General features: G+C 47.2%; 1 protein-coding gene across 2 annotated transcripts in view; it reads right to left on the bottom strand.

Moving 5' to 3' along the window:
• Nucleotides 1-14,283, bottom strand: part of KCTD14 (potassium channel tetramerization domain containing 14) — a 29,554-nt gene extending 15,271 nt beyond the window's left edge. Inside the window, exons 1-3 of one of the 2 annotated variants that reach the window (XM_017948793.3) lie at nucleotides 12,529-14,283; nucleotides 11,566-11,660; nucleotides 453-612 (exon numbers count right to left, since the gene is read on the bottom strand). The gene's annotated coding sequence lies outside the window, so the exon portion shown is untranslated. Of the gene's footprint in view, nucleotides 1-452; nucleotides 613-1,328; nucleotides 1,381-11,565; nucleotides 11,661-12,528 lie in introns of those variants that run through there. The other variant, XM_017948794.3, reaches the window with a different exon arrangement.
• Nucleotides 14,284-15,207: the final 924 nt, after the last annotated feature.

Raw genomic sequence — 15,207 nt, 5'->3', positions numbered from 1 at the left:
ACTTTTTAAAGCTGAGCCCAGCCATAGGTTTGTACCCTCAAATACCTATGAGTTGGGTAAATTCCTCCCTTCTTGAGGTCCAAAGAACGTGGGGCTCTTGGTTGTGTTAGAAAGTGACATTTTTGGGCCGGGTGCGGTGGCTCATGCCTGTAATCCCAGCACTTTGGGAGGCCAAGGCAGGTGGATCACAAGGTCAGGAGTTCAAGACCAGCTTAGCCAAGATGGTGAAACCCCGTCTCTACTAAAAATACAAAAAATTAGCCGGGCATGGTGGCGAGTGCCTGTAAACTCAGCTACTTGGGAGGTTGAGGCAGATAATTGCTTGAATCCAGGAGACAGAGGTTGCAGTGAGCCAAGACTGTGCCACTGCACTCTAGCCTGGGAGATAAAGTGAGACCTCGTCTCAAAAAAAAAAAAAAAAAAAAAAAAAAAAAGTGACATTCTTTACTCACCACAGGTTAGAAACCCTGTATGGGAACTGTGTAGACAAGGTATGAGGCCAGTTTTCCCAAGGGGCTTTTATTGGCTCTGCAAGTCGAGCTTGATTCCTCAAAGTGAAGCACACCCTTCCAGTCAAAGTCTTGGTATATCAATCAGTTTCTCCAATGTGTCCTGTTGCAAAAGAAAATGCATTCTTATTGGACTGATGCAAACAACCACATTGCCATAAGTTAAGAATATTCACAAATAGTTTCCAAATTCTAGAGAAACCAGGCAGAGAGAGACAAATATGTTCCTAAGTTTGTTCATAGGAGTATACCTTACTCAATTTTTAAAGGTTGTAAATAGCTCAAAATAAGTTTCCTTGACTCTGAAAAACAAAACAAGGACCAGCAATGTTTTAAGCAAAAAGTTTAAAAGATTACTTCAGTTTTCTATTACTTCAGTTCATTCTGTTAACAGTTGTTCTGCTTGATATTCACTAACATTTCAGCTCTTCATGAGTCCTGTACATTTTTCCTTTATTCCAATGTCACATCTCCAAAGATATCAGAAACCCGCATTTAAGAGCACCTATCAAAGTTCTATAGCTGATTATAAACCATCTTTTGAAAAGAATCAAAGCAAGACAACAATTGTCTGTGAATGGCAAAATATCCAGGGTAGTTATAGTAAAAAACATGATTGAAAAAGAAATTTGGTTATTTCCATGGCCTACAGTAACTTAACATAGGCGGGGTGTGGTGGTTCATGCCTGTAATCCCAGCACTTTGGGAGGCAGAGGCAGGTGATCACCTGAGGTCGGGAGTTCCAGACTAGCCTGACCAACATGGAGAAACCCCATCTCTACTTAAAATACAAAATTAGCTGGGTGTGGTGGTGGATACCTGTAATCCCAGCTACTTGGGAGGCTGAGGCAGGAGAATCACTTGAACCCGGGAGATGGAAGTTGTGGTGAGCCAAGATCACGCCATTGCACTCCAGCCTGGGCAACAAGAGCAAAATTCTGTCTTGAAAAAAAAAAAAAAAAAAAAAACACAACATAATAACCTTAATTATGATTGATAGCACATACTCAGAGAGAGTTTTAGAAATCCTATACAATTTGGAACATGTATTAATATTATTCACTAAAATATAACTGGAAGTAGGTTAAACATTATTTTGATTTTGGCAATCGCATGTAACTAAATATGTCAAATAATCCTGGTTACCTCTCTTTTTGGATGCTCCAGGGGCCCTCTGTAGTATCCAAAAGTTAGGGGTGTGGTTAATTCCATATGTCCCCAGGCCTTACCAAATTGTAAAGCAGTCAAGTCAAGCAGTTCTCAAAGGCTAAAGAAGCAGTTTACAATCTTAAAACATTTAGCAAACCTAGTATCTGACCCGCATAATTTAGATCACATATTTACATTTTGAAGACATTTGTATTTTACCAGTTATCATTAAAACTGTTTTTATTTCTCAAAGATTAAAGTCACTTGAACTAAAAGCTTCCCAAAGTACTGGGGTTATAGGCGTGAGCAACTGCACCCAGCGTTTTCTAGTCTCTTTATCTATAAGTGGCCTTGCTTAACTTCAGGAGCCGGGCAAGGTGGCGGACATCTGTAATCCCAGCACTTTGGAGGCTGGGGCGGGAGGATCTCTTGAGTCCAGGAGTTCGAGACCAGCCTAGGCAATATGGTGAAACTCTGTGTCTATAAAAAATACAAAAATTAGCTGAGTATAGTGACTCATGCCTGTGGTCCCAGCTTCTTGGGAGGCTGAGGCAGGAGAATCTCTTCAACCTAGAAGTGTGAGGCTACAGTGAGCCGAGATGGCACCACTACACTCCAGCCTGGGCAACAGAGCAAGACTCTGTCTCATAAAAACAAACAAACAAACAAACAAAAACTCCAGATAGCCCAGGAGGCCGCAGGAGCTTCAGGACCCTGCACCAATTACCAGAGGAAGATAAGCCCTGTGCTAATCAGAACCAGTGACCCCTTGTTACCTGTAGATCATCAACATATCATTATCATGCTAAAATCTCCATCCAGAGAAGAAAATCACCACCATTTTCTGACCATATGTATGAAAAGGCATGTTTATGATGTGCACCTGTGCATCTGGAGTTCCTCCCTGAATGTGTTTACATACTTCTTTGCCCCACCTCTAACTCTTTAAAACTCCCCAGTTTTCCACAGTTCAGTGAGAAAATTTCTTTTCTTTTCTTTTCTTTTTTTCTTTTTGAGTCAGAGTCTCGCTCTGTCGCCCAGGCTGGAGTACAGTGGCGAGATCTTGGCTCCCTGGCAGCTCCGCCTCCCGGGTTCACATCATTCTCCTGCCTCAGCCTCCCAAGTAGCTGGGACCACAGGTGCCCACCACCACATCCGGTTAATTTTTTTTCTATTTTTTAGTAGAGACGGCTTTCACCGTGTTAGCCAGGATAGTCTTGATCTCCTGACCTCGTGATCCACCCGCCTCGGCCTCCCAAAGTGCTGGGATTACAGGCTTGAGCCACCGCGCCCGGCCGAGAAAATTTCTTTAGAGCAAGAGCTCTCTCTGTCTCTATTCCTGGACAGGAATATAAAACCTGCTTGCTTTTTTTTTTTTTTTTTTTTCCAATTGCATGTTCTTTCTTTGCCATCAATGCAAAGTAGGAAAAAAAACTCAGTTTTCCAGCTACATTAGCACATTTGACCCTGGCAGTTCAAAATAGGCATTAGCAGCTCCATTTTCTGTTTGAGGACCCCAAGGCTCCCAGAGATGAAGCATCTCTTTCAGAGTCAGTCTGGCCAGGAGAGAAGAGAGCAGGGCTCTAGTTTTGGCTCTGCCACCAGTTTGCAGTATCGCCTTAGACAAGTCCCTGCCCCTCTCTGGGCCTCGTTCTCCACCTATAATATGGTGGGGGTTTTGTGATCCTGTCTTGCTTGATGCTAGGGCAACAAAAGAATTCAAACAGCCCCTTGCTATTGTCTATCATTGGATCTTGTTTCCCTTTGGCCTGACTCCAAGAGCAAGCACTGCTTCCTTCTGCCCTCCCCTCACTCATTCCCCTCTGTTCTTCCGGAGACAACCCAGCCAGCCCCTCTCCCCTCCAGGCGGCTGGGCTTCAGGCCAGCCAGCCAAATGACAGCTGGGACTCAGATGAAAGGGTCCTCAGAAGGCTGCTTGTGGCAGAGTGCCCAGCCTAGCCCAGCCCAGGCTTGGCAGTCTGGGGCTCAGCTGTGCCACGAGGCATCCTGTCCACCCGCTCCCATACAAGGTTCCCTTTGTGAGTCTGCAGAGAGGGAGACCCCTGCCAACCCACAAGGATCCTCTTCCCCTCCCTCTGTTCCATACCTGCTTGAGAAATATCGAAGTCTGTAGAAAATGGTCCAGGACTACATCAGGTTGACCTGACTGTGCCAGGCACTTTGGAGAGCTTTATCCCATTGACTTCAGAATAATGCTGATAGCAAGTAATGCTTTTTTTTTTTTGAGACAGAATCTCACTCTGTCACCCAGACTCTAGGCTGGAGTGCAGTGTCACTAACACAGCTCACTGCAGACTTGACATCCTGGACTCAAACAACCCTCCTGCCTCAGCCTCCTAAGTAGCTGGGATTATAGCTAATGCTCAGCTAATTTTTTTTACTTTTTTGATGTCTCACTATGTTGCCCAGGCTGGTCTCAAACCCCTGGGCTCAAGCAATCCTTCCACCTCAGCCTCCCAAAGTACTGAGATAACAGGTATGAGCCACCATGCCTGCAATCTCTTTTTATTTATTTGTTTATTTTTAAAAATTTTATTTATTTATTTTTATTTTTTTGAGACAGGGTCTTGCTCTGTTGCCCAGGTTGGAGTGCAGTGGTGTGATCTTGGCTCACTGCAACCTTCGCCTCCAGGGTTCAAGTAATTCTCCTGCCTCAGCCTCTCGAGTAGCTGGGATTACAGGCAACAGCCATCACGCCAGGCTAATTTTTGTATTTTTTTTTTTCAGTAGAGATGGGGTTTCACCATGTTGGTCAAGCTGGTCTCAAACTCCTGATCTCTAGTGATCTGCCCACCTCGGCCTCCCAAAGTGCTGGGATTATGGGCGTGAGCCACTGCACCCAGCCTGTAATCCCTTTTTAGAGAGGAGGAACGCGTATTTGCCTACTATGCGTCAATCATGGCACCAGGCACTGGGGAAAGAGCAGTGAACCAGGGGACAAGAGCTGACCTCATGGGGCCCATTCTCAGCTGTAACTGAATAACCACAGAAACGAGTATCTGGTTTCACAGTGTGAGCAGTGCTCTGAGAAGAAAGCAGAAGAAGCTATAGATATGGACAGATATGCTAAAGAGCCTATAGGTAATGGTGGATCACAGATAATGGTGAACCAATGTGTCCTCCTTTCCCTTTGGGAAGTTCCCCACCCCACCCAGGGAATTCTTTATTTAGAAGCAAGCCCCCTGAACTCTGGGAGCCTCATATTCCTCAGTTCAAAAATGGGAGCTGTGATGCCCCGACTGTTTCTGGGAGGAATCTGGGAGGCCCTGTACCATCAGTGCCAGGCAAAGGCAGGCACAGGGAGGAAGTATGGCTGGGTTTCCTTCAAACCACTCCACTTGATTGGGTCCCAGCCCCAGCAAGCTCCTTTCCGGGGGGAGCAGGCAGCCAGAGCTTCTGCATAAGGTTAGAACCTGCTCAGTTTCAGCCTTGACTGGAAGAACAGAGAGCATGGCTGGAAACCAGGCATGCCCCTAGTTCACCAGCTCATGGGCCTTTTAACCCCAAAAATGCCCCTTGCAAGGTGCAGGAGTCAAGATGCCTAGGCTAGGGAATGGTAATAAAAGGTAACCTTTGTTTCACAGGCATTATCTCATTTAATCTTCACAACAACCCTATAAGGAAGACTAAAGGAAGATTAAAATCACCCCCATTTTCCAGGTGATGAAATTGAAGCTTAGAAAGCCTATTTTGCTAAACCAGGATTCAAATTCAGGCAGTCAGGCTCCAGGAACTGCTCTGTTGTCCACACCCTGCCCTTCCAGACCAGGACACAAGGCCAGCACTGCCCTGCTCCCAGCTTTGCCCTCTTTCCTCCACATCTTCTCTGGGAGAAAATAAAGTGGTCTACTTCTTTTTTTTTTTTTTTTTTTGAGACAGGATCTCAATTTGTCACCCAGTCTGGAGTACAGTGGTGCAAAGATGGCTTAATGCAGTCTCAACCTCCCAGGTTCAACCATGCCACCCCCAACAGATACAGCACCATGCCCAGCTAATTTTTTAATTTTTTATAGAGCTGGGGGTCTCACTATGTTGCCCAGGCTGGTCTCAAACTCCTGAGTTCAAATCATCCTCCCACTTTGGGCTTCCAAAGTGCTCGGATTATAGGCCTATCCCATGATGCCCAACCATAGTCTACTTCAAATCTACCACTAGGCTGCTGTCAGACCTGGGGCCTCGGTTTCCTCATCTGCAAAATGAGGAGGGAACAGTTAGGCTTGATATGGTTAAGATCCCTTCTAACACTACCAATCTTTGTTCTTTCTAGCGTAAGTGGTGTCAGCATAAGCCCTTGAAAGGCATGAGGTACCATTTCCATTCTTAGGATTAGCCCCTAGAGCACACATGTGCAAAGACACTACATGCACAAGAATGTTCACTGCACCATTGTTTGCAAAAGCAAAAGACCAGGAGCAGCCTAAATGTCTATCATTTGGGGACTGGTTAAATAAGAATATATCCATATAGTAGAACACTCTTCTATTATCAAAAATGAGTTGAATCTCTGTGGCTAATATAGGAAGGTCACCAAGATAACAAAGAGCACAATGGCTCACACCTGTAATCCCAGCGCTTTGGGAGGCCGAGGTGGGTGGATCACTTTAGGTCAGGAGTTCGAGACCAACCTGGCCAACATGGTGAAACCCTGTCTCTACTAAAAATACAAAAATTAGCCGGGCATGGTGGCAGGTACCTGTAGTCCCAGCTACTCAGGAGGCTGAGGCAGGAGAATCACTTGAACCCGAGAGGCAGAGGTTGCAGTGAGCTGAGATCACACCACTGTACTCTAGCCTGGGCAACAGAGCAAGACTCCTTCTCAAAAATGGAAAAAACTAAAACAAATTTGCCAGGCGTTGTGGCACATGCCTGTAATCCCAGCTACTTGGGAGGCTGAGGCACAAGGATTGCTCGAACTGGAGGCAGAGGTTGCAGTGAGCCGAGATCACACCACTGCACTCCAGCCTGGGTGACAGAGTAAGACTCCATCTCAAAAAAAAAAAAAAAAAGAAAGAAAGATAACAAAGACAATAATAGTTAAGTGTGTATATATATACACATTATATATAATATATATATGCACACCATTGCATTTGCATTGGTAATTTCTGGAAGGTTATAAAGGAGACTTAGCCATCATTACCTCTGGAAAGAGGACCAGGAATACGCCATGGGACAAAAATTACTTTTTTGTTTCTGAAACAGGGTCTTGCTCTGTCGCCCAGGTTGGAGTGCAGTGGGTGCCACACCCAGCTCTTTTATTTATTTATTTATTTTGAGACAGGGTCGCACTCTGTCACCCAGTCTGGAGTGCAGGGATGCCACAATCACGGTTCACCACAGCCTCAACCTCCTGGACTCAAGAGATCCCCCGACCTCAGCCTCCTGAGTAGCAGGAACTACAGGTGCACAACACCATGACTGGCTAGTTTTTAAATTTTTTGTAGAGACGGGGACTTCCTATGTTGCCCGGGCTGAACTCCTGGGTTCAAGCAATTCTCCTGCCTTGGCCTTCCAAAATGCTGGAATTACAGGCGTGAGCCACTGTGCCTGGAGGAAAATTACTTTCCATTGTTTATTATTTTATACTGTCTTAATTTTTCTTTCTCTCTCTCTCTCTCTCTCTCTCTCTCTCTCTCCCGCCTCTCCCCTCCCTCTGTTTTTTCACCCAAACACTCTGTATGGGTGTTTCCTTCTTTCTTTTTTTTTTTTTTTTTTTAAAGTCACGTATAGAGGACAGCTTGTGTGACCTGGGTTCAAGTCCTGACCTTGACATTAACTACATGGTCTTGTACAAATCTCATCTTTTTGCTGGGCTATGTAATCTTTCAGGTCCCTTCAGTGCGGAGGTGGAAACAGACAGCCCATGTGTTTTCAAGACAGTCTGAGTCATCCCCAAACAGACTCTAGCCAAGCAGGGGACCTGCTCACCACAGCCTCAGTGGTCTCAATCCCTGTCGCCTGAGTTTATGGGCCATGAGCACTCCGAGGTAAACTGTAGTGAACACGTGTAACTTTCCACCCTGCTTTTACTCACTCTCCTTTGTAAAGAACCACAGCTTTCCTTCGGGGGCCACCCCCTTCTTTACTCTCTACTGCCACCATCTTGCTACCATATGTAGCCTGAACTTGAAGTTAAGCTGCAAAGGAAAATAGAACTAAGAGTTGATGAGAACCTGAACACTGATGCAGCTCTGCCTAAGGCCCTACCCCTGGAGTGTTCAGTTAAGTGACCGAGGGTTTTCCTTTTTGACTTAAACCACTTTACAATGGGTGTATCCGTCACTTCTGGCATTCTAAAGAGGCCAGTGGGAGTGGAGAGCATGCTGTATCTCTTCTATTTGTCTCTCCAGATCCACTCCAGCCTTTTCTACTCTGGGAGGCTGATCCTTATGTGGTGCATCCACAGGCTCCCATGCACCCCGGCTTCCAACTGAGTTTGGCCAATGGGAGCTTAGCAGGAGATCAGAGGCAAGAGGAGGCAGAAGCCAGAATATTTCTTCCCGGGCCCTCTCCCTGTCGAGCTCCTATATATTGGCTGCATCCCTCTTCTGAAGATCCCAGCCCATGTCAGGGACCCTCTCCACACAGCTATCATCTCAGGTTGTGCTAACTGCCCCCTTCCTCACCCTGTTACCAACCCTGAGGGTCTGCACTATCACTTGTTGCTTTCCCCAAACCCTGCCAAAGGGACTCTTTGTAAAGAGTCCCTTTATGGGCCAGGCACGGTGGCTCACGCCTGGGAGCACTTTGGGAGGCCGTGGTGGGTGGATCACTTGAGGTCAGGAGTTCGAAACCAGCTCAGCCATCATGGTGAAACCCTGTCTCTACTAAAAATACCAAAAATCAGCTGGCCATTGTGGTGCGCACCTGTAATCCCAACTACTGGGGAGACTGAGGCAGAAGAATCCTTTGAATGCGGAAGGCAGAGGTTGCAGTGAGCTGAGATCGTGCCACCACACTCCAGCCTGGGTGACAGAGCAAGACTCCATCTCAAAAAAAAACAAAAGACAAAAACAAAAAAAAAACGAAAACAAAAAGTCCCTTTATGGCTGAGCACGGTGGCTCACGCCTGTAAGCCCAGCACTTTGGGAGGCCAAGGTAGACAGATCACTTGAGGTCAGGAGTTCGAGACCAGCCTGGCCAACATGGTAAAACCCCATCACTACTAAAATACAAAAATTAGCTGGGTGTGGTGGTGGGTGCCTGTAATCCCAGCTACTTGGGAAGCTGAGGCAGAAGAATCGCTTGAACCCAGGAGGAGGAGGTTGCCTTGAGCAGAGATCACACCACTGCACTCCAGCCTGCATGACAGAATGAGACTCTGTCTCAAAAACAAACAAACAAACAACAACAACAACAAAAAACTGTATGACAGAATGATATTCTGTCTCAAAAAAAAAAAAGTCCCTTTATGAAAGTCTCCTGAAATACCCAGGACATGCCTTTGTTTACTGAATGCCAGTATATCTATAAGTGTTTTTGAGTGTGAGTGTGTGTGTGCACACATGTGCATGCATTGTGTCTGTGCTGTTCACTTGACAATCTCAAACTGGGACAAGAAGGGGCTGATTTTCACAGGTGCTCACCATGTGCCAGACTCCATGCAGGGCACTTTATATGCACGATTGAGTTTCATCCTCACAATTCTATAAAGTAGATATTTTTAGCCACATTTCACAGAAGATAAAACCAAGGCCCAGAGAGGTGAAGACACTCTCCCAAAGTCCCACAGCTAAATAAATAGAGGAAGCAGGATTTGAAACCCATATACATCTGGCTCTAAAGCCTGTGTTCTTTAGCCTCCTCTGGGCACTGCTTTCCCAAATGCCTGGCTCATTCTCATACTTTAGATCTCCGCTTAAATGTTACCTTTCCCGAGAGGCCTTCTGTGACCACTCTATTTGAAGGCTGTCATCACTGATTCTTTTTAGTAAGACACTACTTTTCCTTCAGGACATGCCTTTGTTTACTGAATGCCTGTCCCAAGCTCCATGAGGGCAGCCAGTCTCCATATCTGTGGTTTTGTTCACCACTGTGATCCCGGTGCTGAGCACACGTGGCTGCTACATGCTAGGCCCCGGATAAATCGCTGCTAAGTGAAAACATGGCAAAGGAAAGGAACAGACATTTATTAAGTGCCTGCCCAACGCCAGGCGTTTTACACAGTTTGTCTTAGGAAGTACCTGCTGTTGTCCCATTTTGCTAATGAGGAAACCAAGGCCAAAGAAAGAATATGACTTTCCCAAAGTCACAGAGCCACGAGCCAGGGTTCAAAGCCAGGTCCCTCTGATGCCACAGCTGTGCTCGTTCCATGGTGCCCTCTGTCCTCTACTCAGGTGTCCACCACAGGGTGAGAGGCAGAGGGGCCAATCCGTAAAACTCATGTGAATCATTTCTGGACAAACAGAAACTGGGGAGCAAATAGTGTCTGCTGCAACCACTCCCCCGGGGCTGGCCACTCCCAGACCTCATGGGCACACACCCTCCCAGCCCAGCCAGGACACATCCTCTTCCCTGTTTGCCCTCAGGCTCTAGGCCCAGCTCCACCCATTCTGTGACCTCCACAAACACTGTTCCTGGCCTCTCTTTGCAGGGCTACTTATGGCTGATAACTTGCTCTCCAAGCTACCAAGGGCCAGCTCCAAGGCCCTGAGCACCAGGGACTGGTGCACCCCGAGCCCTGCGAGTAGGCCAGTTCACCAGCTGATGCCAATAAAGAAGGTACCTCCTGCTGAGCCTCCAGAACTATACTCAACCCAGGCTGACACATGGGAGGACCTTTTCCTTCCTCCTCCCTTTGCTCTCAGACCCTGCCCATGTTCCACTTTAAAATCATTGCCTCCAGCCAGCCTGGCTAACATCGTGAAACCCCGTCTCTACTAAAAATACAAAAATTAGCCGGGCGTGGTGGCACATGCCTGTAATCCCAGCTGCTCGGGAGGCTGAGGCACAAGAATCGCTTGAACCCGGGAGGCAGAGGTTGCAATGAGCCAAGATTGCACCATTGCACTCCAGCCTGGGCAACAAGAGCGAGACTCTGTTTCAAAAATAAATAAATAAATAAAATCATTGCCTCCCTAATGGGAAGCTTCTGGGATGCCGAATAAAGTTCTTTTTCGTGAACTAGGTGCTGGTTCCACACGTGTGCTCGCTTTGTGAATATTAACTTAGGTGCGTTCCTCTGTGTGTAAGTTACATTTCAATAAAAAGTTGGCCAAAAAAAAAAAAAAAAATCTGTGCTACCTGACTCTTGCCCCAGGCTTCCCCACCAGACCAGCATGGATTAAGGCACCCTGCCCCACCACACCATCCTTTCTCGCTACTTCCCCAAACATATCCAGAGGTCCTTCCCATCTAAGGGTTTCTGACTGAAAATTGGCCAGCAAAGACAGGACAGAACAAAGTAGCCAACATGAGCAGCATCCCAAGTCTTGGGACCTCGGGTGTCCTGCTCCTGGTGGACAGCTCCTTCCACCTTCTCTGAGACTTCTCTTGGAGCCCCATAGACCTCTCCATGATCCAGTTCGAGTGAGAGGTTCTCGGATTCTTTCCCTATTCTTACCCCAAACCTCTTTCTCAGGCCATACTGATGGCCTCTGGCCTGCAGGGCCAATTTTCTGGTGCCCAGAACCATGTGCAAACAACTATTGTTTACCAACTGTCCACTGTCACTCAGAAGGGCATCTTCCATGGCCTGGACTCAGGACCTCTCCCAGCTTGTCCTCCTTGGGTTCCTGGAAAGGAATTAACCGCACCCCATCCGGTTCCCCACTCACTGGTTCCCCAGCCCAAGCGCGTAGGCCCCAGCTGGTTACCCCAAGTGAACAGCTTCTCCACCGTCTCACACAGCCTGAACACCTCCAAGAGAAGGGGGCAACCTGCATACCTAGTGGGTGGTGGTAGCAGAACTTCCCACAGCGAATACAGCAGGGGTGTCAGACAGGGATCCTGGGGACAAGCAACAGAGGCCAATGTCACCCCCTGAAACAGAAAGAGAGTTTCTTAGAAGACTGTCAGTGTTCACAAAGGATGGAGACCAGGCACTCAGAGGGCCCAGGCCAGGAGCCTGACTAGAGCCACACTGCAGAACTGGATGGCTACTGCTGCTGTGGTCACGGTCAGGCCTGGATGTACCAGGGGCTGCTAGCAGAAGAATCCCATCTCTTTCAAGGGATTCTGTAGTGGGAGCAAGGGCCAGGAATTGGCACTCTGCCTAAAACTCATGGGAATTTCCCCAGAAGGGAGAGTATGGGGCCAAGAGTGAAGGAGTAGAGTCTGGACTTTAGATTACAAAAACAAAACAAAAAAAACAGCTGTCTCTGACCACAGGGTTGGGCTGAACTGAATTTCAAGAGGACCTTGAACTAGGACAGGGTTGGTGCCACCCCTACTACATAAATATCCACTAACAAAACTTGAATCATGCCATTTAAAATATTTATTTAACCAGGCCAGGTGCGGCGGCTCATGCCTGTAATCCCAGTACTTTGAGGGGCCGAGGCAGGCAGATCGCTTGAGCCCAGGAGTTCAAGACCAGCCTAGACAATGTGGAGAGATCCCATCTCTAAAAAATATTAAAAAAAAAAAAAAAAAAATTAGCCAAGTGTGGTGATGTGCTCCTGTAATCCCAGCTACTCAGGGGGCTGAGGTGGGGGGATTGCTTGAGCCCCAGTAGTTGAGGCTGCAGTGAGCCATGATCTCGCCACTGTACTCCAGCCTGGGTGACAGAGCAAGACTCTGTCTCACAAAAAAAAAAAAAAGATTTATTTAAACATGTGTGAGCCTGGGGCAACATGGTGAAACCTTGTCTCTACAAAAAAAAAAAAAAGCTAGGCATGTTGATGCGTACCTCTAGCCCCAGGTGATCAGGAGACTGAAGTGGGAGGATCACTTGAGCATGGGTGGTTGAGGCTGCAGTGAGCCGGTCTGGGAGACAGAGTGAGACCCTGTCTCAAAAAAAAAAAAAATTACTCATTTTTTTCGTCTGGTATCCTGAAGATTTCCCCCATATGAAGGGCTCTTCTGTACCACTTTTTAAAATGGCGACATAGCATTGTGTTGTATGAATGTATCATAAATCTACTAAGCCACATTTTATTTCTTCTCTCCTTCCTTCTGTATTTTTTCTCTCTTTCTCTACTGTAACAGCGCTGCAGTGAGCATCCTTGACAGCTAAGGCACTGTGCAAAGAGTAGGCACTTTTTTGAGCTCTTATTCCGTGTTTCCACATTACTAAGAAAGCTGTGCCCACCATCCAGGCACACAGGGTGTGGCTGCCCTACTTATGTTTTTGCCCCATGTTCAGAGTCTGACCACCAACAGAATTCCAGGGCTGCAGGCAACGACTGAAACCAGAGCTGGCTGCTGGCCAGGAGCTGAGAACCAAGCCAAGGTTGCCCCTGTTTCCCGTGTCTTCCTGGAATCTGAAGCACGGGGATTTTATCTGGCTGATTCCAAGTACCCTCAGAAACTCACTTCCTGCTCCATGTTCTTTTTCCTTTCTCCTGTCTTCTCCTTCTTCTCTCTTCCCTATTTTCTCTTTCTTTCTTCTTTCTTTCTTTCCTTTCTGTTTCCTCTTTCTCCCTCCACTTCTTCCTGTGTCTCTTCTCTCTTTAACTCTGCTCCTCTTTCTCTCTGGCTCTTTTCTCTTTGTGTGTCTCTCTGCTGTTTTCTTCCTCTTTTGCCTTTTTTCTGCACCTTTTAATTTTCTCCCCCTGGAATCTAGCCTCATTTCTGTGTCTTTTCTCTGTCTCTTCAGTGGATGTCTGTCCTCCATTCACCACTCCTGTTCTGTGAGTCATCCCTTCCCCAGGGAGAGAAGGCAGCTAACATACTCCTTGCTAGGCCTTGATTTTTCATTTTTATTTATTTATTTATTTTTCAGACAGAATTTCACTCTTGTCACCCAGGCTGGAGTGCAATGGCGCGATCTCAGCTCACTGCAACCTCTGCCTCCCGGGTTCGAGCAATTCTTCCACCTCAGCCTCCCGAGTAGCTAGGATTACAGGTGCGCATCACCACTCCTGGCTGATTTTTATATTTTTAGTAGAAATGGGGTTTCACCATGTTGGCCAAGCTGGTCTCTAACTCCTGACCTCAGGTGACCCACCCGCCTCGGCCTCCCAAGGTGCTGGGATTACAGGCGTGAGCCACCACTTAATTTGAATGGAAGGTGATTTTGCCTCCCACAAAGGACAAAGCTAACAGATCTCCGAAGTGGGAGCTGCCTGGTAAACCAGGGTGACCCAGGCACTCTGGGCTTCAAGGATTGGGAGACACACAATCTGTCAAGCTTCCAGTAGAGGCTCTATCACCCCAGGGGCCAGCACACTGGGCCTGATGACTTACCAGGGCGGCATTAGCACGGTGGCAGCAGGATGTAGGTAGGGGCACTGGAGTTTATGATGTTGCTACAGGGAGCAAACCTACTGTGTGTGGGCGGGCTCAGGGCTGGATGCTGGAGACCCAAGAACATAGCAGACCCAGTCTGCATGAAACCACCTTCGCAAAATTATCACAGTGAGAGGAATGTGACATGGCTGACTCCATCTTGCTTCCAGCATCACAGGTTGACTGTCTTTGCTCATTCCTGGGCATGTGCCAAGCTAACTTTGGGAGGAATTTAGTTCATAGTTTAAATGATAATGGCTGGGCACTGTGGCTCATGCCTGTAATCCTAGCACTTTGGGAGGCCAAGCGGGGTGGATCACCTGAGGTCAGGAATTCCAGACCAGCCTTGTCAACGTGGTGAAACCCCATCTCTACTAAAACTAAAAAATTAGCTGGGCATAGTGGCAGGCGCCTGTAATCCCACCTACCTGGGAGGCTGAGGTGGGAGAATCACTTGAACCTGGGAAGCAGAGGTTGCAGTGAGCCAAGATCGCACCATTGCACTCCAGCCTGGGTGACAGACCGAGACTCTGTCTCAAAAAAGATAATAGCCTTTCCCCGAAACTAAACTGTTCTTGTAAAACTAATAAGAGGCCACCAAGTTAGGAGGATGAGAGGGGCTTGAATTCTAAATAATTACCAGCCTTTATTGCAGAGATCATAAGATTTGCAACTTCCCCAATTACACTTGCAGAAGACATCACTATTGTAGAGCCAAAGAAAGGTTGACGTGGCCGAGTGTGGTGGCTCACACCTGTAATCCCAGCACTTTGAGAGACTGAGGCAGGCAGATCACTTGAGACCAGGAGTTCAAGACCAGCCTAACCAACATGGTGAAACCTCATCTCTACTAAAAAACACAAAAATTAGCCAGATGTGGTGGCACATGCCTGTAATCCCATCTATTTGGGAGGCTGAGGCAGAAGAATCTCTTGAGCCTGGGAAGTGGAGGTTGCAGTGAGCCAAGATCGTGCCACTGCACTCCAGCCTGGGGGACAGAGTGAGACTCTGTCTCAAAAAAAAAAAAAAAAAGAAAGAAAGAAAGAAAGATTGGCTGGGCGCAGCAGCTCATGCCTGTAATCCTAGCACTTTGGGAGGCCGAGGCGGGCGGATCACGAGGTCAGGAGATCAAGACCAT

The sequence above is a fragment of the Papio anubis genome, chromosome 12, assembly GCF_008728515.1.
Source record: "Papio anubis isolate 15944 chromosome 12, Panubis1.0, whole genome shotgun sequence".
NCBI classification, from domain to species: domain Eukaryota; kingdom Metazoa; phylum Chordata; class Mammalia; order Primates; family Cercopithecidae; genus Papio; species Papio anubis.
Note: the sequence above shows the minus strand (reverse complement) of the source record. Positions and strands in the feature narration are given on the sequence as shown.